This window comes from Anomaloglossus baeobatrachus, chromosome 10 (assembly GCF_048569485.1).
Source record: "Anomaloglossus baeobatrachus isolate aAnoBae1 chromosome 10, aAnoBae1.hap1, whole genome shotgun sequence".
Lineage (NCBI taxonomy): Eukaryota > Metazoa > Chordata > Amphibia > Anura > Aromobatidae > Anomaloglossus > Anomaloglossus baeobatrachus.
This window is the reverse complement of record NC_134362.1, coordinates 46448354-46475780: the sequence shown is the minus strand read 5'-3', so window position 1 is coordinate 46475780 and position 27427 is coordinate 46448354. Positions and strand designations below refer to the sequence as shown.

Genomic DNA, 27427 nt, shown 5'->3' with positions numbered 1-27427 from the left:
ATGTGGCGTCACGAATATAAACTTTAAGCACCCCCACTGAAGCCATATTAGTTGACCCCGCCAGGGCCACAGAGTCGGGCCCCGCCACCACTGACGACCCCCGGACTAGTCCGGCCTGGCACCGGGTGTCCCATAGCCCTGGGGTGGGCGAGTCATATGCGTGCCCTAAGCGCATTCCCAAGGAGCCTGTGTGCTATGCACAGGTCCCGGGGAGGGAGGAGGCGGACAAGCACGTGGGCGGCCGCGGAGCTGCGGGGGAGGATGCAACTTTGCAGCGGCGGTGAGTAAGTCAGCATCTCTGCAGGGATGCCAGCACTAGACCATGTTTGCGTGGGTTTCCTCCCGGTACTCCAAAGACATAGTGATAGGGAATTTAGATTGTGAGACCCAAAAGGGACAGTGATGGTGATGTAATGGTGCTATAGAAGCAAGTAAAATAAGTGAATGAAACCCCTTCACGACATCCGCCATCATGTGTGACGCCCCTGAAATCATCAGCTGACACCCTACTGTAATGCCCATGATCGGTGCCATCATTGATCGCGCGTGTTTAACCCCTCTGATGCTGCTATCAATTAACTGGGGTTGTGCCTTTAGGCTGCTCTGCATAGTACTCAGTGATCCATGCCTCCTTAGTAAGTTTAATATCAAAAATCAACCTGACAGTTCCCTTTAAGTTTCTTTATTTTTCGTGTTTACTGCTCTGCTTCAGTGGATGTGAACTAATTGTTTCTTTGTGATGATTTCTAATATATTTTTTTTAATTGCAGGTACTCGTCCTTTTATGCCAATGTGGAAACAAGAGGTTAAAGGGAACCTGTCACCAGAATTTTCGCTATGAAACTAAAAGAATCCCCTTCTGCAGCTCCTGGGCTGAATTCTATAAAGGTTCCTCTTGCTACTGGCCCCCCTTTCAGACCTAAACAACAACTTTATAAAATATTACCTTTTGGTATGCTAATGAGCTTTGCTGGCCACGGGGGCGGGCTGTTTTGCGTCCGTTATTCCCCCTCCTGCCGCTGTTCGTCGTCCCCCAGTGTTGATTGACATAGATGAGGCCTCCGCCCTCATGTTACGCAGTGCTCCTGAACTCTCGCGCATGCCCAGTGGCACTATCGTAGGATTGAGCACTGTTCAAATCGCGAGCACCGGTGATCTTATTGCGCAGCCACGAGATTATGGGCGGCGTGGTGAATGTCATCACCAGCGTCATCCAAGTAGGTACCCATAATCTTGCGCATGCGCAATAACATCACCGGTGCTCGCGATTTGAAAACAGTGCTGTCCAGCGATAGTGCCACTGCGCATGCGCGAGATTATGGGCGGCTAATTGGATAACGCTGGTGATGACGATGTCATCACCAGCGTCATCCAAGTACCCGCCCATAATCTCGCGCCTGCGCAATAAGATCACCGGCGCTCGCGATTTGAACAGTGCTCAGTCCCGCGATAGTGCCACTGGGCATGCGTGAGACTTCAGGAGCACTGCGTAACATGAGGGCGGTGGCCTCATCTATGTCAATCAACACTGGGGGACGGCGAACAGCGGCAGGAGGGGAAATAACGGACACAATACAGCCCGCCCCCGTGGCTAGCAAAGCCCATCACCATAGCAAAAGGTAATATTTTCTAAAGTTGTTATTTAGGTCTGAAAGGGGGGCCCAGTAGCAAGATGAACCTTTCTAGAATGCAGCCCAGGAGCTGCAGAAGGGGGTTCTTTTAGTTTCATAGCGAAAATTCAGGTGACAGGTTCCCTTTAAGATAGAAGTAGAAAGAAGATTTAATAATGGCCATTGTGAAATAAGATTATACAGATGATATAGATTTCATGATTGCTGCGAAAAGGAAACATGTGATGTGCAGGAATAAGCATCCACATCTTACAACAATCGATGCATCAAATTTGAGACAAGGGAGTGGGACAAATAGGAAGATAATGAAAGGTGGTTGGGTTTGTAAAGTATTTCGTAACTTAAGTGATGTGTTTAGGAGGTGATTCACATTTTAGCTGTCAGTACGGTCATTGTAGCGCAGGATTATCCATAAATTATTATAATGTAACATACAATAAGGAAATAGCTTAAATATTTATGTAATTCAAGAAAGTATAGAGTGATACAGTTTAACATTCCAGACTTCCATAAAGCTGTCACCAAGGTCAAAAGTCATCAGTTTTTCCTCTAATGTTGATCCTTTTAGTGTTCATTATTTTGTTAGGTTTTTTTTTCTTCTGGAATTGTATGGCAGATGTTAAAACAAAATCCTACAAAAAAATTAATACTCAGGGGATCAGTGAGAATAAAGTAAGACCAAAAATTAACCAGGTCAATCATGGTATAGCTTCACATAATTTACAGTTTTATACTTTTTAAAATGATCGGCTGAATGTATAACCCAGATGTATGCAAATGTATATTACATCTTCTTACCAAAAAAATATTTTCCCCGAAAATAAGCCCTAGTACGATTTTAGGGGCTTTTTTGAGTATGCTTAAAATATAAGCCCTACTCCAAAAATAAGCCTTAGTTGTGGTTCCATAAGGAAGTGTCCAAGCAGATAGAAAAGTTAAAGAATACAGCAGGAGTCTTCATCAAAGAAAGAAGACACCACCAAAAGAAAGAGGACACCACCAAAAGAAAGAAGACACCACCAATAGAAAGAAGACACCATCAAAATAAAGAAGACATCACCAAAAGAAAACAGACACCACCAAAAGAAAGAAGACACCACCAAAAGAAAGAAGACACCACCAAAGGAAAGAAGACACCACTAAAAGAAAGAAGATAACACCAAAAGAAAGCAGACACCACCAAAAGAAAGAGGACACCACCAAAAGAAAGCAGACACCACCAAAAGAAAGAGGACACCACCAAAAGAAAGAAGACACCACCAAAAGAAAGAGGACACCACCAAAAGAAAGAAGACACCACCAAAAGAAAGAGGACACCACCAAAAGAAAGAAGACACCACCAAAAGAAAGAAGACACCATCAAAATAAAGAAGACATCACCAAAAGAAAAAAGACACCACCAAAAGAAAGAGGACACCACTAAAAGAAAGAAGACACCACCAAAGGAAAGAAGACACCACCAAAAGAAAGAAGACACCATCAAAATAAAGAAGACACCACCAAAAGAAAGAAGACACCACCAAAAGAAAGCAGACACCACCAAAAGAAAGAAGACACCACCAAAAGAAAGCAGACACCATCAAGGGAAAGAAGACACCACCAAAGGAAAGAGAACACTACTAAAAGAAAGCAGACATCCCCAGAAGAAAGCAGACATCCCCAAAAGAAAGCAGACATCCCCAAAAGAAAGCTGAGACATCCTTAAAAAAGGAGACCCCCCCTAAAAAAAATCGCACTCAAGACCACAAACAATAATAGTTATCAAGTGCCGATGGTGGATGGGCTCTCAGACACAGATCTGCATCGCTGTCAGATTCCTCACTGTTCCAGCTACATTGCACTGCAGCTGTTACAAACAGATCAGGTACCAGTATCACTCTGAGCAAGTGATACTCCTTCCAGTCACCAGGGAAAGCCATCGACTGTAGAACGCAGGGGGACCTGACAGCGAGAGATCTGTATGTGAGAGCTCATTCACTTGCCATCTCTAATTGTTTGGGATATGGTAAGTGCGATTCTTTTAGGGGGTATCTGCTCTCTTTTAGAGGTAAACTTTGCAGTACATAGAGAATATTACAGTTAAGCATGTAATTTAACCCTTTGTAAATATGGTCTATACCCACCACTCTGTACCATGAGAATAGCAGATCAGATAAGAAAATGTGAATCTGACCCAGGAATAGGAGTAACACAAAATGCTGATGTTCCAGAATGTGATGACAGGATTATATATGAATAAATGTGGATTGTTCAAAAATAAATGTGGATTGTTTTTCATGGGAAAATATAAGAAATCCCCTGAAAATAAGCCCTCGGAGAAAAAAATAATTTAAGACCCTGTCTTATTTTCGGGGAAACACGGGTATATAATCAGTCAATGTCTATTATTATCAGTCTTGGAGTTCCCTGTGTGATATCTTCAGGCCACCATGTTGTCCTGAACAGGATAAATATAGGGCGCCTTGTGGCACGCCATGGTATGTCATTGTCTACACAAACTATTGGAAGGCTTTTGCACTACAATGCAAGCCCATCTTGCTACATTTTCTAGGCTAAAGGCCACTTTACATGTAACGACATCGCTAACGAGATGTCGTTGGGGTCACGGAATTCGTGACGCACATCCGGCCTCGTTAGCGACGTCGTTACGTGTGAAACGTACAAACGACCGCTAACGATCAAAAATACTCACCTAATCGTTGATCGTTGACACGTCGTTCTAATCTCAAATATGGTTGCTGTTGCAGGACGCAGGTTTTTCGTCGTTCCTGCGGCAGCACACATCGCTACGTGTGACACCGCAGGAACGAGGAACATCACCATACCTGTGGCCACCGGCAATGAGGAAGGAAGGAGGTGGGCGGGATGTTCCGGCCGCTCATCTCCGCCCCTCCGCTTCCATTGGTCGTCCGCTTTGTGACGCCGCTGTGATGCCGAATGAACCTCCCCCTTAGAAAGGAGGCGGTTCGCCGGCCACAGTGACGTCGCTAGGCAGGTAAGTATGTGTGACGGGTCCTAGCGATGTTGTGCGCCACGGGCAGCGATTTTCCCGTGACGCACAACTGACGGGGGCGGGTGCTTTCACGAGCGTAAAGTGTCCTTTAATGTGCTGCCATGGTCTGCAGCGTCTCCAGATTTGTCTCCCATCGAGCACATCTCTGACGTCATTGCTCGGCATTTAGGCTATGTGTCCACATTGCTTTTTACCTGCTTTTTACCTGCTTTTTTGCTGCTTTTTCAACTGCAGCGTTTAATGGCAAAATAGATGTGTTCTGCTTTTCAAGCAAAGTCTATGGGAATTTGGGTTTCTTGTGCCCACTATGCAGTTCAAACTGCAGCCTTTTTCTGGCAGAAATTTGGTCAAAAACTCTGCTTTGCAGTTCAAAACGCAAATGGCAAAAACAATTGCATATATATATATATTAATGTTATATATCACATCCTATATATTTCCATAGATATATATATATATGTAAAAAAATATATAATAAATATATTTTATATAAATAAATAAATACATACTGTATATATATATATATATATATATATATATATATATATATACTGTACACACATATTTATATGGAAATCATATCTGTATCACAACATGAACTTCACATGGCTTATAACCCTAATTTTACCTACTTTTTAGTGCCACCATGGGCTGACAGGCTGCACAATATTGCACTTATCAGTCCGTTATGTTCCAAACCCGGAGTGAAAGGGAAATGTAGAGTCTCCAAAGTTGATTAGTCAACAACTGACGTGTCGCTGAGTCACTCCATGGAAATCCAGCTATCCCCATGAACTCATCACATTCATTAATCCAATTAAGCAAAGCTTTATACAGTGTTTGGCAGGTCACATATAGCTAAAGGGACCTCATCCATATACCTTTCTACATTACTTAAGGTGACCTTATAGCTCAGAGAGCTTTTATCTGACAGCTACTTCTCCCAACCCAAACACATGTACACTGGGTTTGGCCGAACATCCATGTGTTCTTCAATTTCTTCAAAGAGAAGGGAATAAGCTTCTCCCAAACACCTCTGGTGCATCTATCTAGGTGGAGAAGACCTTGGTGGACCTATCTAGGTGGTGAAGAGCCTAGTAGACCTAACTAGGTGGAGAAGACCCTGGTGGACCTATCTAAGCGGATAAGACCCTGGTGGACCTATCTAGGTGGCGAAGACCCAGGTGGACCTATCTAGGTGGAGAAGACCCTGGTGGACCTATATAGGAGGAGAAGAACCTGGTGGACCTATCTAGGCTGAGAAGACCCTAGAGCAGTGTTTCTCAACTCCAGTCCTCAAGACCCATCAACAGATCATGTTTTCAGGATTTCCTCAGCATTGCATAGGGAATAAGTCCATCACCTGTGCAATACTAAGGAAATCTAGAAAACCTGACCTGTTGGTGGGTCTTGAGGACTGGAGTTGAGAAACGCAGCCCTAGAGGACGTATCTAGGTGGAGAAGATCCTGGTGGACCTATCTAAGCTGGGAAGACCCTGGTGGACCTATCTAGGTGGAGAAGCCTCTGGTGGACCGATCTAGGTGGAGAAGACCCTGGTGGACCTATCTAGGTTACCACAAGATTGATCCTCCTACAGAGCATTCATACGTTAAGTCACCAAGGCTCAAACTCAAGACGAAGGTCGTTAAAAGAGGAAAGAAAGTTTGGCGACCCTAAAAGAGAAAGCAAAAGTCCGACCATTCTTTTATGAAGTATGCCTTTGGTCTCCCTGTTTGTACTCAATGCAAATATGTGAATGCAACCTGCTGTATAAATAACATTAACTTTGTTGTGCAGGTCACTATGATTCTTGGTGACACCATATTTATAGTTTTTTTTCCTATGTTTTAATACGTTTGAGTAATAAAAAACTCTTTTTGTGCTGCCATAACATTTTCTTTTTATTCTTCATTGATGAAACTATGTGAGATTTGTTGTTTGTTTTCTTTTGTGGGATGAGTTGGTATTCTTTTTTGGTACCATTTGGGGTGCATATAGTTTTTTTAATCCCTTTTTTTTCTGGGGAGGGCTTTAGCTTGCATCAGTACAGGCATGACATTACCAATTTTTTCTTCAGATTTTTTGCCATAATAAAGTATTTTAATTGAATTTATTCCATTTTCCTATTATTTTTAAACTTTACATTTTTTAAAAAAATCTCTAAAATGTTTTCTTAATTCTACTACAATTCTTGATTGCTTGATCACTTAATTAATATAATGCAATACTTCTGAAGTGCAGTGTATTATACCTGTCAGCATTGTCACGAGTGTGTCATGGCCTGATGCGCTCTCGGATCAGAAGGTCACAGTGTATTGCCGATTCGTTTTAGTGTCCGCTCCACATTTACCCTGAGTTGGAGTTTATTTAATTCCATCAGATACTGAAAGGGGTTAAGGTTCATTTCTATCCTGCAGTGATATAATAGGTAGTTGCAACCTCAGCTGCAGCCACTGCCAGTGGCGTAACTACCGCGGTCGCAGCGGTCGCGATCGCGACCGGGCCCGAGCGGTTTGGGGCCCGCGGGGACCCGGCAGATCAGCAGCCAGCTCCTCTCAGTGAGAGAGAAGCTGCGCTGATCTATCACAGTGCACGCGCCCACTATATGACCCGCTGCCGCCCCCGACACCGGGCCCTCCTGCCCGATGTCAGCGGCGGCACCGGGGCCCCCCCTCCCCCGTCACCGCGCACAGTAATAATGAAGCAAAGAGCGGCCGGCGCCGCTCTGCATCATCATTCTGCCCCTGTGCCTGTGCGGTGACGTCACTCCTGTGCGACTGCTGTGCTGAGTGCACAGAGCGCAGGGAGGGAGGATGCCGCCGACCGCAGCACCGGGAGGACGAGCAGCAGTGGAAGGAGGAGAGCAGGGACTCGGGAGTACAGCATCAGTGGAACAAGGAGACGTCAGGACAGAGCAGCAGTGGAAGGAGGAGAGCGGTGAGTACTTGTTTTTTTTTTTTTATATATATATGAATATGAGTACACGGTGGTCAGAGGCCTGGAGTGGGGAGGCTGCATTATACTGTGCATGGAGGCCTGGGGTGGGGAGGCTGCATCTGTACATGGAGGCCTGGGGTGGGGAGGCTGCCTGATACTGTACAAGGAGGCCTGGGGTGGGGAGGCTGCCTGATACTGTACAAGGAGGCCTGGGGTGGGGAGGCTGCATGATACTGTACATGGAGGCCTGGGGTGGGGAGGCTGCCTGATACTGTACAAGGAGGCCTGGGGTGGGAAGGCTGGATGATACTGTACATGGAGGCCTGGGGTGGGGAGGCTGCATCTGTACATGGAGGCCTGGGGTGGGGAGGCTGCCTGATACTGTACAAGGAGGCCTGGGGTGGGGAGGCTGCCTGATACTGTACATGGAGGCCTGGGGTGGGGAGGCTGCCTGATACTGTACATGGAGGCCTGGGGTGGGGAGGCTGCATGATACTGTACATGGAGGCCTGGGGTGGGGAGGCTGCCTGATACTGTACAAGGAGGCCTGGGGTGGGGAGGCTGCATGATACTGTGCATGGAGGCCTGGGGAGGCTGCATTATACTGTACATGGAGGCCTGGGGAGACTCCATTATACTGTACATGGAGGCCTGGGGAGGCTGGCAGCATTATTATACATGGAGGCCTGGGGAGGCTGGCTGCATTATTATACATGGAGGCCTGGGGAGGCTGGCTGCATTATTATACATGGAGGTCTGGGGAGGCTGGCTGCATTATTATACATGGAGGCCTGGGGAGGCTGGCTGCATTATTATACATGGAGGCCTGGGGAGGCTGGCTGCATTATTATACATGGAGGCCTGGGGAGGCTGGCTGCATTATTATACATGGAGGCCTGGGGAGGCTGGCTGCATTATTATACATGGAGGCCTGGGGAGGCTGGCTGCTATATTATACATGGAGGCCTGGGAGGCTGGCTGCTATATTATACATGGAGGCCTGGAGAGGTTGGCTGCATTATTATATACGGAGGCCTGGTGAGGCTGCATAATAAACATGAAGGACACCTTATACATTGAATATAGAGGTGTAATATACATAGAGGTCTATGAGGCTGCATTATACTGGAGGTCTATAGGGCTGCATTAAAATGGAGGTCGAGGGGGGGCTGTATAATACAAAATGAAGGGACACCTTATACATGGAATATAGGGGTGAATTATACATGGAGGAGTATGGGGCTGCATAATACCATCTGAAGTTTTATGGGGTTGTGTTATAATACATATAGGACTATGGGGGCTGCATTATAATATATGGAGGACTATGGAGGCTACCTTATACATGGACTATGGAAGTGCATTATAAAACATGGAGGACTATGTGGTGCAGTATAATATATGGAGAACTATGGGGTGAATTTTAATACATGGAGAACTATGGGAAATGCATTATAATTGAAGGGCTACTTTATACATGGAAGATTATGGGGGTGCATTATTATATATGGAGGGCTATGTATCTGCATTCTAATATATGAAGGGTTATGTGAGACCCTTTATACAATTATTTGGAAGGCTATGTGGGGGCTGTTATAGTATTTTGAGAACTTTATACAGGGGGGACAAAGATACAAGTATGGGATGGAAATGTTTTGTGCTGAGGGAAAAAGGCTCTTTCCCTCAGCAGCCAACTTTCCCATGCTCTGCTATACATCTCTCAGCACCCAGCTTTCCCATGTTCTGATATACATCTCTCAGCACCCAGCTTTCCCATGTTCTGATATACATCTCTCAGCACCCAGCTTTCTCATGCTCTGATATGGGAAAGCTGGGTGCTGAGGACAAGATAAATATCAGAACATAGGAAAGCTGGGTGCTGATAGAGGGATTTCAGGGTGCTGTGGGTGAGAGCCAAGTGTCAGCGTCATTATCCTGTACCCCGAGTGTCAGTGTCATTATCCCTTACCCCATACCTCCCAACCGTCCCGGATACAGCGGGACTTTCACGCTTTACGTTGTTTGTCCCGTTGCCACGATCGGGACGGCCGGCTCCTGGGCTCCGCCCACCCACTCTCTCTCCGCCTCCCTGCTTTTCCCTCCTACCATCCCAGTAGACGTGGCATAACAGAGAGGAGCGCTGCCTGTGCTGCTGCTGGTACAGTAAAATCTCCCCAGCGCTGATTTCCCTCCCTCCCCCCCCTCACCCCCGGCCGGAGCCTCTCTGTGCGGTCGGCCGGCCGCCTGTCTGTGCGGGCGCCCCCCGGCCGCCTGTCTGTGCGGGCGCCCCCCGGCCGCCTGTCTGTGCGGGCGCCCCCCGGCCGCCTGTCTGTGCGGGCGCCCCCCGGCCGCCTGTCTGTGCGGGCGCCCCCCTGCCGCCTGTCTGTGCGGGCGCCCCCCTGCCGCCTGTCTGTGAAGGCGACCGGCCACCTCACTGTGTGGGCGACCGGCCGCCTCACTGTGGCTCCCTGCGTGTCCATGCTGGAGGCCCGCCGGCTGCCTGCGTGTCCATGCTGGAGGCCCGCCGGCTGCCTGCGTGTCCATGCTGGAGGCCCGCCGGCTGCCTGCGTGTCCATGCTGGAGGCCCGCCGGCTGCCTGCGTGTCCATGCTGGCGGCCCGCCGGCTGCCTGCGTGTCCATGCTGGAGGCCCGCCGGCTGCCTGCGTGTCCATGCTGGAGGCCCGCCGGCTGCCTGCGTGTCCATGCTGGAGGCCCGCCGGCTGCCTGCGTGTCCATGCTGGAGGCCCGCCGGCTGCCTGCGTGTCCATGCTGGAGGCCCGCCGGCTGCCTGCGTGTCCATGCTGGAGGCCCGCCGGCTGCCTGCGTGTCCATGCTGGAGGCCCGCCGGCTGCCTGCGTGTCCATGCTGGAGGCCCGCCGGCTGCCTGCGTGTCCATGCTGGAGGCCCGCTGGCTGCCTGCGTGTCCATGCTGGAGGCCCGCCGGCTGCCTGCGTGTCCATGCTGGAGGCCCGCCGGCTGCCTGTGTGTCCATGCTGGAGGCCCGCCGGCTGCCTGCGTGTCCATGCTGAATGGGTGTGGATGGGGAGTGGATATGGGCGTGACTGTGAAATGGGTGTGGTTAGGGGGCGTGGCCTAAAAATTTGCCGCGGCACGCTAAGCGCGCCGCAAACTTTGTCCTTCTTTTCCTTCTTTAAAAGTTGGGAGGTATGCCTTACCCCAAGTGTCTGTGTATGTGGAGGGGGGGCCCAGGTCTAGACTTTGCACCGGGGCCCATCCAACTCTAGTTACGCCACTGGCCACTGCCATCTGCTATAAGTATCCGCTGCTCACTCTTCCCTATGCCGGCTATAGCTCATACCTATGCTGACCATGTTGCAAAAGCTTGGCGCTGCATAGCTGTGGTGGTGTTGTTACTCTTGCAGTTGCATAGTTTCATGTCTATCGTGCAGTGATCTAACAGGTAGTTGTAACCACAGCTGCAGACACCCCCTTCTGCTATAAATATCCGGTCCTCACTCCTCCCTTTGCCGGCTATAGCTCATACCAATGCTGGCCATGTTCAAGGAGCTTGTTCCTGCATAGCTGTCGTGATCTTTCTATTGCAGCTGCAATGATGTTCCTTACTGAAGAATCCTTGGAGTGCTTGTACTTGTGTCTTTCCCCACCTGTTTGTCTTACCTACCTCGTGTTGTCTTATTGTAGTAGCGAGCCTAGCGTCTCGCTGGCCCTTACTAGCCAGGGTGGGTATATGGTCAGCAAGGGCCTAGGCACATGACTGACGTATGGGGGAAGGACCTGTCTAGAGACATTAGGGAGTGTAAGGTTCAGCCTCAGGTGACTGTTAGTGACGCACCCTGAGGAAGGAGACGAAACGCGCGTTGGTGGTGGCAGGAGACATATGCACAGGCCGAGAGTAGCTATAATACAGATATTCACATTGAATTTTCTCATGTAATTTTATGTCTATTGAGTATTAATGGTTACATACATTTAGTTCACTATGACTAAGGTATTTTAGAGCTACTTTGGCAACTTAGCCAGTGTTACTTATATAGATGTGAGGTGTTTTTCTGCATATTTCATACCTTTTTTTAGATAAATATATTATATACTACTTGGAGTACTGTATGGTTATTATATTTATTTTTTATTTGTTTGCACTTGATACTTTATTAAGTATTTGGTATTATAGCTTTTGTTACTAACTTTAGAGTTATATACAGATATCATTGCTATTGTAATCTCTTTTGGCCAATATTACTTTCCCCTATATTGGGTTTGATTTCTTGTTTTTTTTTTAATATATTTTCTATATATTTTTTGTATATTTAATACAATTTTAGATTTTATACTACATGCCATGTGTTAGTATTGTCTGTATTCCTAGCATGTTTTGGGATATTCAATACAGACAATTGGCATAATATCTTGTATATATGTCTGGCAGTAGCCCTAAAAAGTCTTTGTTTGTTTTCACACCCAAAATCACCAAAGTATTCAATATGACGAGGGGTGCCTACACTTTTGCAAAATGCCATTCATTAGTGGAAAGAGGTAGCTATCGTACCTGGTGCCTAGTGGCATCCCTGTCATATAAGGGGTTACAGATTTTGGCCCAAAATGACCTAAGTGTGATCTCGGAAGTTTTCTTAAAAAATCAAAAATCTGCAGATTGAGTGTTTTCATGTGACGGGTTCTATATAATAGGTTAATCAAATGTGCCATAGTCTATTGGCTTATGCCTCTGTATACAGTTGTATCCAAACCAGAGCAAGAATACATTATCAAGGTTGTTTTGAATAATGAATAATTAATGTTGGATCATTTATAATAAATCCGCACTCGTGATCTCATAGAGATATTTTATGTTTATACATCAATTAGCTGTAGTACCCGGCATTGCCGGGGGTAGTAACTGTTTCTCTGTCTCTCTCCCAGTCTCTTTCCCTGTCTGCTTCTGTCTGTTTCTGTCTGTCTGTGTCTCTTTGTCTGTCTGTTTGTCTCTTTCCCTGTCTGCTTCTGTCTGTCTCTGTCTGTCTGTCTCTTAGCCTGTCAGTCTTTGTCTGTCTGTCTCTTTCTCTGTCTGGTTCTGTCTGTCTCTGTCTGTCTTTCCCTGTCTGTCTCTGTATGTCTTTGCCTGTCTCTGTCTGTCTCTGTCAATTTGTCTGTCTGTCTATCTGTGTGCCTGTCTCTGTCTCTATGTCTGTCTGTGTCATTCACCGTCGGTCTGTCTGTGTCTGTCTCTGTCAGTGGGTCTGTCTGTCTCTGTTTCTATCAGTGTCTAACTGTCTGTCTCTGTAGCAGTCTCTCTGCCTGTGTCTCTCAGTCTGTCTCTCTGTTTGTCTCCCTCTATTATTCTGTGTGTCTGTCTCTGTGTTTCTGTGTCTCTTTCCCTGTCAGTCTATTTCTCTCTCTCACTGTCTGTTTCTCTGTGTCTCGGTCTGTCTCTCTCTATCTGTCTGTCTATTTCCCTGTCTGTCTCTTTCCGTCTGCCTCTGTCTCTTTCCCTGTCTGTCTGACTTTTTTCCCCTGTCTGCCTTTGTCTGTCTCTTTCTCTGTCTGTCTTTTTCCCCCTGTCTATCTCTGTTTGTCTCTGTCTCTTTCCCTGTCTGCCTCTGTCTTTCTCTGTCTCTTTCCCTTTCTGCCTCTGTCTGTCTCTGTCTCTTTGCCTCTCTGCCTTTGTCTGTCTTTTTCCCCGTGTGTCTTTCTGCCTGTCTCTTTCTGTCTGTCTGTCTTTTTTTTCCTATCTGTCTCTGTTTGCCTGTCTCTTTCCCTGTGTGCCTCTTTCTCTGTCTGTGCCTGTCTGTCTGTCTCTTTCTGTCTGGCTCTGAGTCTGTGTCTGTGTGTGTCTGTCTCTCCCTGACATCATATTACCTAACACATAAGCTTCTTATACTATGAATGTCCTTTGTTCCTATAGCAACCAATCACAGCTGTTATTAATAACCTGTAGCTCGCAGCTCCATTCTCTTTAATGGAGGTTTTTTGGAGAGTAACTGTAAAGCGCGGGGTTAAATTTTCCAGTCAAAAAATAGTCTATGACGCTCCCTGAGTCACATGGGGCGTCTGTGCAAAATTTTGTGATTGTAAATGCGACGGTGCGGATTCCTTTAGCGGATATACACACACACACATACTGTATATACGTACACTCAGCTTTATATTAGATTCTGAATTTTTTGCCATTACTGAAAGGCATCGCTTTCCCATTATGCCACTTTTTGTCCTTTGAGAAGCTGATGATCCGAGAGCGGATGGGTATAAAAACCTAAATTAAATAATCTCCATGGTTCAAAGCAAACTTGGATCTGAATCCTTCATAACAGAAGGAAACTGAGTGACAAACAAATGGCTTACTTGTACGTCTTCCAGCATTTAAAGATTCCCATCTATCTCTTAAGTGCCCACATCAGGATACATCAATTTGTGGATATCTTCCCACATACAAAAGTCAATAGAGGGGTTATTTGGGGACTTAAAGGGGTTGTCCTATATTCAACATTAATCACTTAGCCACAAAAGAGATGATAAATGTAAGACCAGCTGCTGAGATTCCTTGATCCTCGGCCTAAAATCCCCTGTGTGAATGGACTCTATGTGCAACCACCACTACTATAGACAGTGAATGGAGCAGGGTTTGCACATGCTCACTACTGTTTCCTTATTTTTGGACCCTTGTTGGATTCCCCATTGATCATACAGTTATCACTAATAGTTGTCACACAGTGTTTGGCTCATAACTTGTTGAGTGTCATGGCGGCGTCAGGCGCTGTCCAATCATCAGACTTTGAGTCTCCACATTATGTTTTGTTTGGTGCTTCTGAGTTGCACAGACAGGCTCGGGCATCGACCAGCTGTGTGCTCAATAGTGAGTTAATTTCTGCTAGCCTCCTTAGAGCACATGTTGCAGGCGACCTATTATAGTTACTCCCTGCCTTTTTAAGATGGAGGAACTTGTCTTCTCATGCCGACTATAGCTTTTAGACTATATAGTCCGTGAGCTATTGTGTTCCAGTAACTGGTGATTTACTGCATTTTGCTTGGTGTGCTGTGAAATTCTTCCTGTTATCTGGTTATTTCCTCCCTGTTCTTTATTATCCTCATTATTTTTTGTCTGATAACTCTCTGTGATAGAGTTTTAGTTTCCCCTGTGTGTCCAAATCTGTGGGTTCAACCAATCCTGTCCCAGTCCTCCCGTGGGGTAGGGGGAGAGGGGGTATTAGATCAGGGCTGGTGAGGAGTAGGGCAAGAAGACGGCCCAGACATCATCACCATCAGATGTATCTCTGGGAGTAGGGACAGCTAAGGCACCCCCTAGGCTGAGGGCCAGTCTAGGAGCCCCAGTCCCCTGTTATCCCCTAACATGCCATGACAATACTATGGATAATTTAGAAATGATCCCTTTAAAATTGTTGACCTATACTTATAAAAAGACCATTGATATTAGACTGGTGGGGTACCCATGTCAATCAGCTGTTTGAAGGACCTGTGGTACCACCACGTTGTTGTTTATCAGACACAGTTGCATATGGTTAAAAATAATAATAATAATAATAAAAAATAATAATATTAATAATAATATTAAGGTTAGTATGGCTGAAAAAAGACACATGACCAACAAATTCAACCTCATGGTACTTTTAGTAGTGGCTGTAACAGAGCTGTAATACCAAACACAACTGTACTAAAAGTACAAACACCCCTGTTAAACAATGAAGGGGATGCGGTGCTCACCAAAGCTGTCACAATGACTATGGGATAGCGGGGACTTGGGGCTCCTAATCTGTCCATCATGCTAGGGGGGCTTTATGCTATCTCAGAGATACTCCTGATGGTGGAAAGGTCTGAGTCTCCTTCCTGCTCCTGATCTGATTCCCCCTCCCTCTAGGGAGGGACGGGACAGAAGTTTGATGAAACCCACGGATACAGACAGACAAGGGAAAACCAAAACTCTGTCACACAGCCTGCACGCACAAAAGTAAAGACAATATGGGGTTAGTGAGGAAAACGAGCAGAAAGGAAACTACAAAACAACAGGGGTAAACTTCACTACCACCCTGAGCAAAGAAGCACAACTTTTACCAGACAGTCTGGAACACCACACCTCACAGACCAACATAGGAGAAACTATAGCTAGCATGGGAGGAAGGATTCAACCAGCATAAATAGGAGGGAGCAGATGAGATAGGCCTCCCCACAACATGTGATTAAAGGAGCAAGCAGACCAGCAGAGATTAACTCTTGCTAGCTTGCCTACGAATCAGCACACAGCAGGTTGACGCCTGAGTCTGCCTGTGTTGATCCCAGACATCAGAGAAACCATTGGGTGGAGTGTTAGAATCTGAAATCTGAACAGAGGCTGAGGCTGCCATCACAGTCGTCGGAGTTTGTGCAAAACTCTTCTGATAGCTGACTGTGGGCATGCTGAGCGTTGGACCACAACTGATCTAATATCACTATGTATCCATGTCACATAGCTATGGACATGTCATGTGCTGCAGTCGGGTGCCTTTGTAAGTGTATTGCTTCTAGTGGAAGATACCTCGATAATACAGAAAATAAATTGCTTCATGTCCGATTGCATGCTACCATATGAGATCAGATGTGTACGGACATACAGTATAGATTAATAGAGTAACCAAACTTTTTTTTTGCAAAATAATTATTGATGAGCCATTGCAAAGTTATGCATTTTTCTAAGGTACTTCATTAAGTTATTTTGCCTCATTCTCTTCCAAACACTATGCAGCAGTGCTGTTTCAATGCCAAGTTCAAGCTCTTTTAGTAGTTGCATTCAGCTGCTGCTCAGCAAGATTCCTATACTGAGATCAAACAAACTCCATGTGAGGGACACAGAGAGGCTCCAAAATGGAAAGTCCCATACAGATTATGTGAATATAGTGTATCAATCTTTCTGAGCAGCAGTTAAAAGGACCTTCTAAAGGATCTTGAAAAGGAAAATGATACAGCATTGTAGCCTGGTGTTTGATCCCCTTTATTTTAAGCTCCTTTAGTAGTTGCATTCAGCTGCTGCTGAGTAAGATCCCTATACTGAGATCAAACAAACCACATGTGAGGGATACAGAGAGGCTCCAAAATGGAAAATTCCATACAGATTACATGAATACTGTATATCAATCTTTTTGATCAGCAATTAAAAGGAGCTTCTAAAGGAGCTTAAATTTTGAATTAAAACAGCATCACAGCCTGGTGTTTGATCTCCTTTAGATCAATATGTCAATATTATATTGGGATCACAAATCCAACACTTAGGTGACCAACACTATAGAAAGAAATATGCTGATGGTTGATCAATGGATGAATGATTAACTGTTACTCAATTTCAAATAGTTGACGGACTAGCGATTTTGATAAAGTGTGTCATCAGCCATTTAAAACAATCGTTAATTGTTAATTTTCACCCAGTGAATGAATAGTTTGGTTGATATCACGTTCACTGGCTAACTTTTGACAAATGTTGAATGCTTTCCGGTCTATCTAAATGCATTAGATAGGTGATAATTGGTAAATTAGAGTAGGTCATGTCCTCCCCTGCATTCCCCCGGCCATCCTCATGTGCTGCTGCCTCCTCCTTCCCCTCCTGGGAGCTATACGTACTGCACAGGTTTCCCGGGAGTGCACCTAAAATGCGCGCTTGCACACCAGCCCTCCTTTTAAAGGGCCGGTGCGCTATTTCCTGGAAATGCCTCTCAGCCTATGGCTGATAGGCACTGTGTATTTAAGGCACCCTCCCATTAGGGGAGGTGCCTGTGCAACACCTTTAGTTAGTCAGTGTCCTATTTGTCTAGCTAGTTGTCAGGTTCCTTTGCTCCTGTCCCGTTACCCCTGTGTCCGTCACTCTATACCTGCTTTTCCATACCTATCATTCCCAGCCGTGCCCACCATACCTGTCTGGACCTGCCTGCCTGTCTGCCTCAGTCATCCTGCTTGTACCTGCATGTACCCGTCTATACCTGAGTCTATCACCTGCCCTGGGGTCAGCTGCCACAGTCCCTGTCACTGTCCTGGGAGTGGTACCTGACATCCACCTTGTGGTGGACACTTAATTAAGCCCCTCCCACTATGGGCTAAGCCCGGGTCTCCCCTGTGGTCCAGTGGGCCCACTAATCCCACTTGCTGCCTCTACACAGGCTGTGAGCGTTTCAGTACCACTGCTGGGACCCCGGTACATCGGCAGACCTTACCATTTGTGTACCCCCATTCTCCACTGACTAGCAGGCTGACTTTGTCATGCCTAGACCCTGCTACTCCAATCCAATCTATGGCACAGAGCATACAAAGATAGCCGAGCACAGTGCTGGGCTTACCAGTCTTTATCGGTGAAACTGACTTTGAAAGGACCAACATGGCGTACAATCATCTACATCATTCATCTCCTCCTGGCCATGTTTTTATGGCCAGGCAAAATGGGGGACACAAGGTCCCAGTTCTGAGAATGGGTGGCAGTCCCAGTAATGAGACCAACACTTATCGAACAAATATCAACCAATTATACAATACTGTACACCATAAGGAATATCCCTTTAAGTCTTTAAAGGGAACCCATCACCAGATTTGGTGACCATAAACTGCTGCCACCACCAGTGGGCTCTTATATACAGCATTCTAGAATACTGTATATAAGAGCCCAGGCCATACTGTAGAATGTAAAAAATACCTTTATCATGCTCACCTAGGGGGCGGTCCGGTCCGATGAGTGACACTGCTCTCCGGTCTGGCACCTCCTCTTGTTCGGTTCGATGAGTGACACTGCTCTCTGGTCTGGTCCGATGAGTGTCACTGCTCTCCGGTCTGCCACCTCCTCTGGTCCGGTCCGATGAGTGAGCCCGCTTGCATCGATTGTGATGGGCGTGACCAATAGGCTGCATACCAGATACTGTGTGCCTGCATGTGTGAACAGTGACCTATGCAAGCCACAAGTGTGCAATTTTACTACCATCTCCCTTTGCACCTGTGATGTCTCCATTTAATGGAGGTCTTGCTGCATCCTGGCAGTGCATTAGTCTTTTTGGCCTGGGCAGTTTACATCTTCTGCCATTAGTCTGTGAGTTTTTGTTTAACTTTTGGAGGTTTTTATTCCTCTTCTTGGTGTTTTTTATGTATGTACCGATGAGTGACACTGCTCTCTGGTCCGGTCCGATGAGTGTCACTGCTCTCCGGTCTGGCACCTACTCTCTGCTGCGATCTCCGTCCTTCTTTTATCCAGCCCAGGCCACACTGTAGAATGTAAAAATCCCTTTTATAATACTCACCTAGGGGGCAGTTTGGTCAGATGGGTGTCGTAGCTCTCCGGTCCGGTGCCTCCTCTCTCCGATCCAGCGCCTTCTATCTGTCATGATCGCCGCCCTCCTTCTAGCAAGCTGAGTATGGATGACGTATCCTGCGCAAGCACACTTTGATCTGTCCTGCTGATGGCGGATCAAAGTACTGTAGTGCGCATGCGCGGGCGGTCTTTACCCTTTCCTCGCACCTGCACATTTGATCTGCCCTGAATAGGGCAGATAATAGTGCGCCTGTGCAGGAGCGAAATGCTGGCCTGTGTAGATGATGTAGGACACACCATCCATACTCAGCTGGGTAGAAGGAGGACGGCGATCGCTGCAGAGAGAAGGCGCTAAACTGGAGAGCAGCGACACCTTTAGGACCGGACCCCCCAGCTAAGTATTATAGAAGTATTTTTTACGTTATACAGCGCGGCCTGGGCTCTTATATACAGTATTCTGGAATGCTGTTTGTAAGGACTCACTGGTGGTGGCCGCATCTTATAGGGGCCAAATCTGGTGACAGGTTTCCTTTAAGTTTGTCCACTACATCAGGTTGAAAATATGTACATTCTCCAAAATTCACTTTGGTGAAATGTTTCACACACGTTCCTAATATTACCCCATAAAGATAATTCTCTTAGATAATTCCTTCCACGAGTAACAGCAGGAGGCTCAGTAGCGGCTGTCAGTGACACCATCAGCTTTCATCTCCAACAGCTTTCATCTGGAGACCGCATACCAGTCACAAATGGATTCCACATGGAATTCCTCCTTGTGTAAAGCTTTTTGCCGTCATCCTACACATGTATCCGAACAATGGCTTTATGTTTAATAATAAGAGAAGAAACACAATAATAATTTCATAGTGACAAAAATCACCAAAGATGGAAATTATAGGCTAAAAATCCTTTATTGAATTTTTGAAGATAATTCTGTTAACGGGAAGGATAACTGAATCTTTGAAGGATTTATCTAAAGTAAAACCACCCAAGCAGAATTAACTAAATAAGATTAAATGTAACAATATAAAGCCTTTTGATGCTTGTGGGGTCTTAGAACAGCTGGGTCTCCCTCCCTCCACAGTCAAAGTGGATTAATATTACATAGTTCACTTATCCCATAATGTTATAATTTTGAGGCTCTCATCGCTCAACTGGGCAGCCCTCTCTTTACAAAGAGACCATGGGTGTTTCTCATTAGCATGGATGAGTTTGTCATTTTGGGTCAATTTGTCATGATATCACATTTTAAAATACGAGATTTTACATGGGACTGCTGGAAAATTCATCATGGCTGGTAAATTTATCATGAAGTACACAAGAAACAAAAAGCACTAAAATAAGACCTACCCTGAAAACAAGCCAACAAGCCCTAGCATGATAACCGTATTTTACATTTGGGATACAGTATATATATATAGATAGTTATTTATATGCTGTTGGACACTGTTATATGTTATACTGTTTAGGTATCATTGGATACAACCTATTTTTCTATATTTTCAGCCATTTCCTGTGGGAATAGACTGACTTTCATGCCCTCCTTTATCGATAGGAAGTCCAGAAAAAATACATATAGACCAAAATTCATGCCTTCCATTATCGATAGGAGGTCAAGAAATAAGTATAGACAGACTTTCATGCCCTCCATTATCGATAGGAGGTCAAGAAATAAGTATAGACCGACTTTCATGCCCTCCATTATCGATAGGAGGTACAAAAATATGTATAGACCGACTTTCATACCCTCCATTACTGATAAGAGGTCAAGAAATACGTATAGACCAACGTTCATGCCCTCAATAATTGATAGGAGGTCCAGAAATATGTATAGACTGACTTTCATGCCTTCCATGATCAATAGCAGGTCCAGAAATATATACAGTATAGACCGACTGTCATGCCCTCCATTATCGATAGGAAGTCCAGAGATACATATAGACAGACTTTCATGCCCTCCATTATCGATAGGAAGTCCAGAGATAAATATAGACAGACTTTCATGCCCTCCATTATCTATAGGAAGTCCAGAAATATATATAGACCGACTTTCATGCCCTCCATTATCTATAGGAAGTCCAGAAATATATATATAGACCGACTTTCATGCCCTCCATTATCGATAGGAGGTCAATAAATATGTATAGACCAACGTTCATGCCCTCAATAATTGATAGGAGGTCCAGAAATAAGTATAGACTGACTTTCATGCCCTCCATTATCGATAAGAGGTCTAGAAATATATACAGACCGTCTTTCGTACCCTCCACTATCAATAGGAGGTCCAGAAATATGTATAGACTGACTTTCATGCCCTCCATTATTGATAGGAAGTCCAGGAATACGTATAGACCAACGTTCATGCCCTCAATAATTGATAGGAGGTCCAGAAATCAGTATAGACCAACTTTCATGCCCTCCATTATCGATAGGAGGTCCAGAAATAAGTATAGATTGACTTTCATGCCTTCCATGATCAATAGGAGGTCCAGAAATATATACAATATAGTCTGACTGTCATGCCCACCCTTAATCGATAGAAAGTCAAGAAATACATATAGACCGACATTCATGCCTTCCATTACCGATAGGAAGCCCAGAAATATGTATAGACTGATTTTCATACCCTTCATTATCGATAGGAGGTCCAGAAATATGTCTGCCCTCATGATCACTACTTTTTGTCATATAACTTTCATCAACAGTATATACAATGCTTGTTTTATAGCTATGTACTAATACGCTTTTATTAGGCTTGGTGTCGCTTTAAATGACTAATTTCTAGTTTCAGCATCTGCTACATCTGATTGTAAAAGAAGAAATATTGCTACATATGATTCTAAAACATGCTATATCTAATTATAAAAGAATATTGCTACATCGGATTCTAAAACATGCTACATCTGATCTAAAAGAAGAAATATTGCTACATCTGATTCTAAAACATGCTACATCTGATTCTAAAACATGCTACATTTGATTCTAAAACATGCTACATCTGATCTAAAAGAAGAAATATTGCTACATCTGATTCTAAAACATGCTACATCTGATCTAAAAGAAGAAATATTGCTACATCTGATTCTAAAACATGCTACATCTGATCTAAAAGAAGAAATATTGCTACATCTGATTCTAAAACATGCTACATCTGATCTAAAAGAAGAAACATTGCTACATCTGATTCTAAAACATGCTACATCTGATTCTAAAACATGCTACATCTGATCTAAAAGAAGAAATATTGCTACATCTGATCTAAAAGAAGAAATATTGCTACATATGATTCTAAAACATGCTATATCTAATTATAAAAGAATATTGCTACATCTGATTCTAAAACATGCTACATCTGATCTAAAAGAATAAATATTGCTACATCTGATTCTAAAACATGCTACATCTGATTATAAAAGTATAAATATTGCTACATCTGATTCTAAAAGATGCTACATCTGATTCTAAAAGAAATATTGCTTCATCTGATTATAAAAGAATAAATACTGCTACATCTGATTCTAAAACATGCTACATCTGATTATAAAAGTATAAATACTGCTACATCTGATTCTAAAACATGCTACATCTGATTATAAAAGAATACACAAAAAATAAACAAACATCTGCATTGATCTAAGGATTTCTAAAAAAAAGTCCTAGAAAAGTAGGACTTCAAATCAATGAATTATGAATAAACCTAAACATAGAAATGCAAAATAATCTACAAAAGATGGAGATTGTGTATATATTCCTTCCTAAACATCAACATGTTGTATCAGTTATAAAATGATTTGGATACATAGGGGTTGGGAGATTAGGATCCAACAAGGTAACATATAACAAAATGACACCAGGGAAAGACATGAGATAAGGAAGAATTCTATTATATAAATAAACAAAATAAATTCGAATCACACAAGGTTCCATTGTTCCATGTTGCTACATTCTAAAGTTCGAACTATGCGATGAATTATCCCTAAGCTTCCGGGATTACAGCTTCAACCTGAAATGCTGCAGCCACTTTAAAGCCTTTAGTATTCATTGGTCATTTCATAACAAAAGATGCATCACCATAATGCAATACATGGGTCAGGATTCTGACATTACCAGCTTGTTTGACAGCAAAGCATAGTACAGAGAGCAAGGAGGATACAATGTTGCAAACGTCTAATCCTAAATAAGCCCTATTGTTTTTGCATCAATAATACATGAATGAACATACACAGACAAAAGGGGTTCTGCTTTGTAATGTTCGCTGTCAATAACATTATTCTGTATCTAGGTCTATGTAAAAGCAACGCTTTAAGGCAAAAAAAAAAAGACAAAACACAAAAGGTTATTTTGATTAAAAAGGTAAACACATGTAGAGCAAGGCCACTGGCTCCTAATCTAGGAATGGCTGAAATATCCAGATGGAACATACCTTCTGCATGTAGAATCATTTAGGCCTGTGGTTACAAAAAGAAGAGGCGGCGTACAATGGGATGCATCCTAGAAAAGGCCAGGCTGGAACATGGAGATGTGGAGGAGGGTAAAAAAATAATACAAATTAAAAAAAGAAAAATAAAAAAAAAAGGATATTAAATGTGCAGGCAGAGCTGTTTATAAGCCTGGTACAGAAGCGAAGGGAGAGGGAGGGATTGAATGAATCAGATGTCATAGCTTCTGTAGAGAAAGGATGGAGGGGGTAGGGCCGCTGTGTGGATGGAGGGGGAGAGGGAGGGAGGACAAGATGGATAGAGAAAGGGATGCAAAGAAAAGTGAGGGATAATATAAAGCAGAAAATGCCGGAGAGGGAAGGCTGGACACATGTGCACGTGGTGGAAAATAAACCTTCTCTATATCTAATGACTTTAGCATTTTGTGAAAATGATACTTAAGCGTTTTATATACACTGGAGATAAAAATTAGAGAACACACAATTTCCTAAATGTTGCTGTCATTGTGTCGTCCTATGTGATTCTATCCCATCATGAGTAAAACTCGCAGTTTTTAAAGCTTATTTCATAAATTGAATTTATTGTAAAGCAAATAATAAAAATGTAAATGAGATAAAAGTAAAAGAACAGGGATCAAAATTAGAGAACACTTTCAGACACCTGCAAGTTATTAGTGTTAATGTGGCACTTGGTGCTAATTTCTTTAATTTCCTTGGGTAATCGTTACAACACTGCAGATGGAATTGCTCGCCAGTTCAGCACTGAACAAGGTAAGGATCTGTCTCATCATACAGTGTCACGACGTTTAAGAGCATTTGGACTGAAAGCCCACTCTGCAGTGACCAAACCTCTCCTTAGCAGAAAGAATGAAAAGGCTAGACTCACTATTGGTGAGGAGCACGTTGTGTGGACAGAGAAGAAGTGGTCCACAGGTTATTTTAGTGATGATAGGAAGTTTAATTTATTTGGGTCTGATGGGAAACATTATGTTGACAAACGGGGGAAAGACTGAACCCAAAGTGTATTAAGAAGTCAGTGCAAGGCGGTGGAGGAAGTGTCATTGTTTGGCTGTGCAGCATGAAGAGGTTTCATGCTGCGTTGTGGATTCAGCCGAATTAATCCAGGTACAAATGTTCTTATTAGATTGTAAGAAAGCATAATAAATAATGGAGCTCTCAGAACTCAATCATCGTTTGCTCACCTGTGTCTGCCGACTCTGAAGAGGTCGTACACTTGTAAATTAATTCTTAATAGTAATTTTAATCTTTTCTGATTAAGTAACTGTCTCTATCCTCAGCATACTTATACAAATTATAATTACAAGGGTTCCTCACTAAGACACCTCTTCTTTTCCTTTGATCCTGTGAAGAAATCATACTTGGGGGTCCTGGACAGAGAAACATTAAGCCCTGGTGGCTTGTCAGTCCATACATTTCATGAATTAATCTGAACTGCCATTTTGTAACACTAATAGTTTTGAGCAGACAGTGCCATGTTCGGGTGCTCAGTAATCGTAACTAGTGATGAGCGGGCACTACCATGCTCGGGTGCTCAGTACTCGTAACTAGTGATGAGCGGGCACTACCATGCTCGGGTGCTCAGTACTCGTAACTAGTGATGAGCGGGCACTACCATGCTCGGGTGCTCAGTACTCGTTACTGGTGATGAGCGGGCACTACCATTCTCACGTGGTCTGTACTCGTAACTAGTGATGAGCAGGCACTACCATGCTCGTGTGCTCTGTACTCATAACTAGTGATGAGCGGGCACTACCATGCTCACGTGGTCTGTACTCATAACTAGTGATGAGCGGACACTACCATGCTCGGGGGCTCTGTACTCATAACTAGTGATGAGCGGGCACTACCATGCTCAGGTGCTCTGTACTCTTAACTAGTGATGAGCGGGCACTACCATGCTCGGGTGCTCTGTACTCGTAACTAGTGATGAGCGGGCACTACCATGCTCAGGTGCTCTGTACTCTTAACTAGTGATGAGCGGGCACTACCATGCTCGGGTGCTCTGTACTCGTAACTAGTGATGAGCGGGCACTACCATGCTCGGGTGCTCAGTACTCGTTACTGGTGATGAGCGGGCACTACCATGCTCACGTGGTCTGTACTTGTAACTAGTGATGAGCGGGCACTACCATGCTCGAGGGCTCTGTACTCATAACTAGTGATGAGCGGGCACTACCATGCCCACGTGGTCTGTACTCATAACTAGTGATGAGCGGACACTACCATGCTCGAGGGCTCTGTACTCATAACTAGTGATGAGCGGGCACTACCATGCTCGGGTGCTCTGTACTCTTAACTAGTGATGAGTGGGCACTACTATGCTCGGGTGCTCAGTACTCTTTACTGGTGATGAGCGGGTACTATCATGCTTGGGGGCTCTGTACTCATAACTAGTGATGAGTGAGCACTACCATGCTCGTGTGCTCGGTACTCATAACTAGTGATGAGCGAGCACTACCATGCTCGGGTGCTCGGTACTCGTAACAAGTGATGAGCGGGCACTACCATGCTCAGGTGCTCAGTACTGGTAAGTAGTGATGAGTGGGCACTACCATGCTCAGGTGCTCAGTACTGGTAAGTAGTGATGAGTGGGCACTACCATGCTCGGGTGCTCAGTACTCGTAACTAGTGATGAGCAAGCACTACCATGCTCGGGCGCTCAGTACTGGTAACTAGTGATGAGCGGGCACTACCATGCTCGGGTGCTCAGTACTTGTAACTAGTGATGAGCGGGCACTACCATGCACAGGTGGTCAGTACTGGTAACTAGTGATGAGCGGGCACTACCATGCTCAGGTGCTCAGTACTGGTAACTAGTGATGAGCGGGCACTACCATGCTCAGGTGCTCAGTACTGGTAACTAGTGATGAGCGGGCACTACTACCATGCTCAGGTGGTCAGTACTGGTAACTGGTGATGAGTGAGCACTACTATGCTCAGGTGCTCAGTACTTGTAACTAGTGTTGAGTGGGCACTACCATGCTCAGGTGCTCAATACTGGTAACTAGTGATGAGCGGGCACTACCATGCTCAGGTGCTCAGTACTGGTAACCAGTGATGAGCGGGCATTACCATGCTCAGGTGCTCAGTACTGGTAAGTAGTGATGAGTGGGCTCTACCATGCTCAGGTGCTCTGTACTCGTAACTAGTGATGAACGAGCACTACCATGCTCAGGTGCTTGGTACTCGTAACTAGTGATGAGTGGGCACTACCATGCTCAGGTGCTTGGTACTCGTAACTAGTGATGAGCGGGCACTACCATGCTCAGGTGCTTGGTACTCGTAACTAGTGATGAGTGGGCACTACCATGCTCAGGTGCTTGGTACTCGTAACTAGTGATGAGTGGGCACTACCATGCTCGGGTGCTCAGTACTTGTAACTAGTGATGAGCGGACACTACCATGCTCAGGTGCTTGGTACTCGTAACTAGTGATGAGCGGGCACTACCATGCTCAGGTGCTTGGTACTCGTAACTAGTGATGAGTGGGCACTACCATGCTCAGGTGCTCAGTACTCGTGACTAGTGATGAGTAGGCACTACCATGCTCGGGTGCTCTGTACTCGTAACTAGTGATGAGCGGGCACTACCATGCTCGGGTGCTCAGTACTCGTAACTAGTGATGAGTGGGCACTACCATGCTCGGGTGCTCAGTACTCGTAACCAGTGATGAGCGGGCACTACCATGCTCGGGTACTCATAATGAACAGTCAGATGCACAGATGGGTTTGATTTGTGTACAGAGCATAATGGAGGTCTATGGGGAACTCGAGCATTTCCTATAAAATCTTAAAAAAAAATGCTTGCGTTCCCTATTGATTTCCGAGGCGATACACATCCAGTTGAAATATGCACTGGTGCCGGCAGACCCCCTTTATCCCTGGGTCCCTTCACATTCTTTGCGACTGCGATTGTTACGCTCCTGCTAAAGGTGTTGTATGGGGTTGAGGTCCAGGTTGTCTGCGGCCGTCATGTTCTTCACCACCTAAACGTTCCCAACCATGTGTAGATGGACTTTGAGCATAGGGCACAGTCATGGAGAACAGAAAAGGGACTTCCCCAATCTGTTTGCTAAAAGTTGAAATCTACAATTGTCCAAAATGTTTTGTTAGATGAAACTGAAGGAATTGAAACTGAAGAAA

General features: G+C 44.9%; 2 protein-coding genes across 3 annotated transcripts in view; one reads left to right on the top strand and one right to left on the bottom strand.

Moving 5' to 3' along the window:
- Positions 1–23494, bottom strand: part of SPTBN2 (spectrin beta, non-erythrocytic 2) — a 279074-nt gene extending 255580 nt beyond the window's left edge. The window contains exon 1 of the mRNA XM_075326530.1: positions 23251–23494. The gene's annotated coding sequence lies outside the window, so the exon portion shown is untranslated. The remainder of the gene's footprint in view (positions 1–23250) is intronic.
- RCE1 (Ras converting CAAX endopeptidase 1) overlaps positions 1–27427 on the top strand; it is a 433314-nt gene that overhangs the window by 296707 nt on the left and 109180 nt on the right. The gene's annotated exons all lie outside the window — the stretch shown is intronic.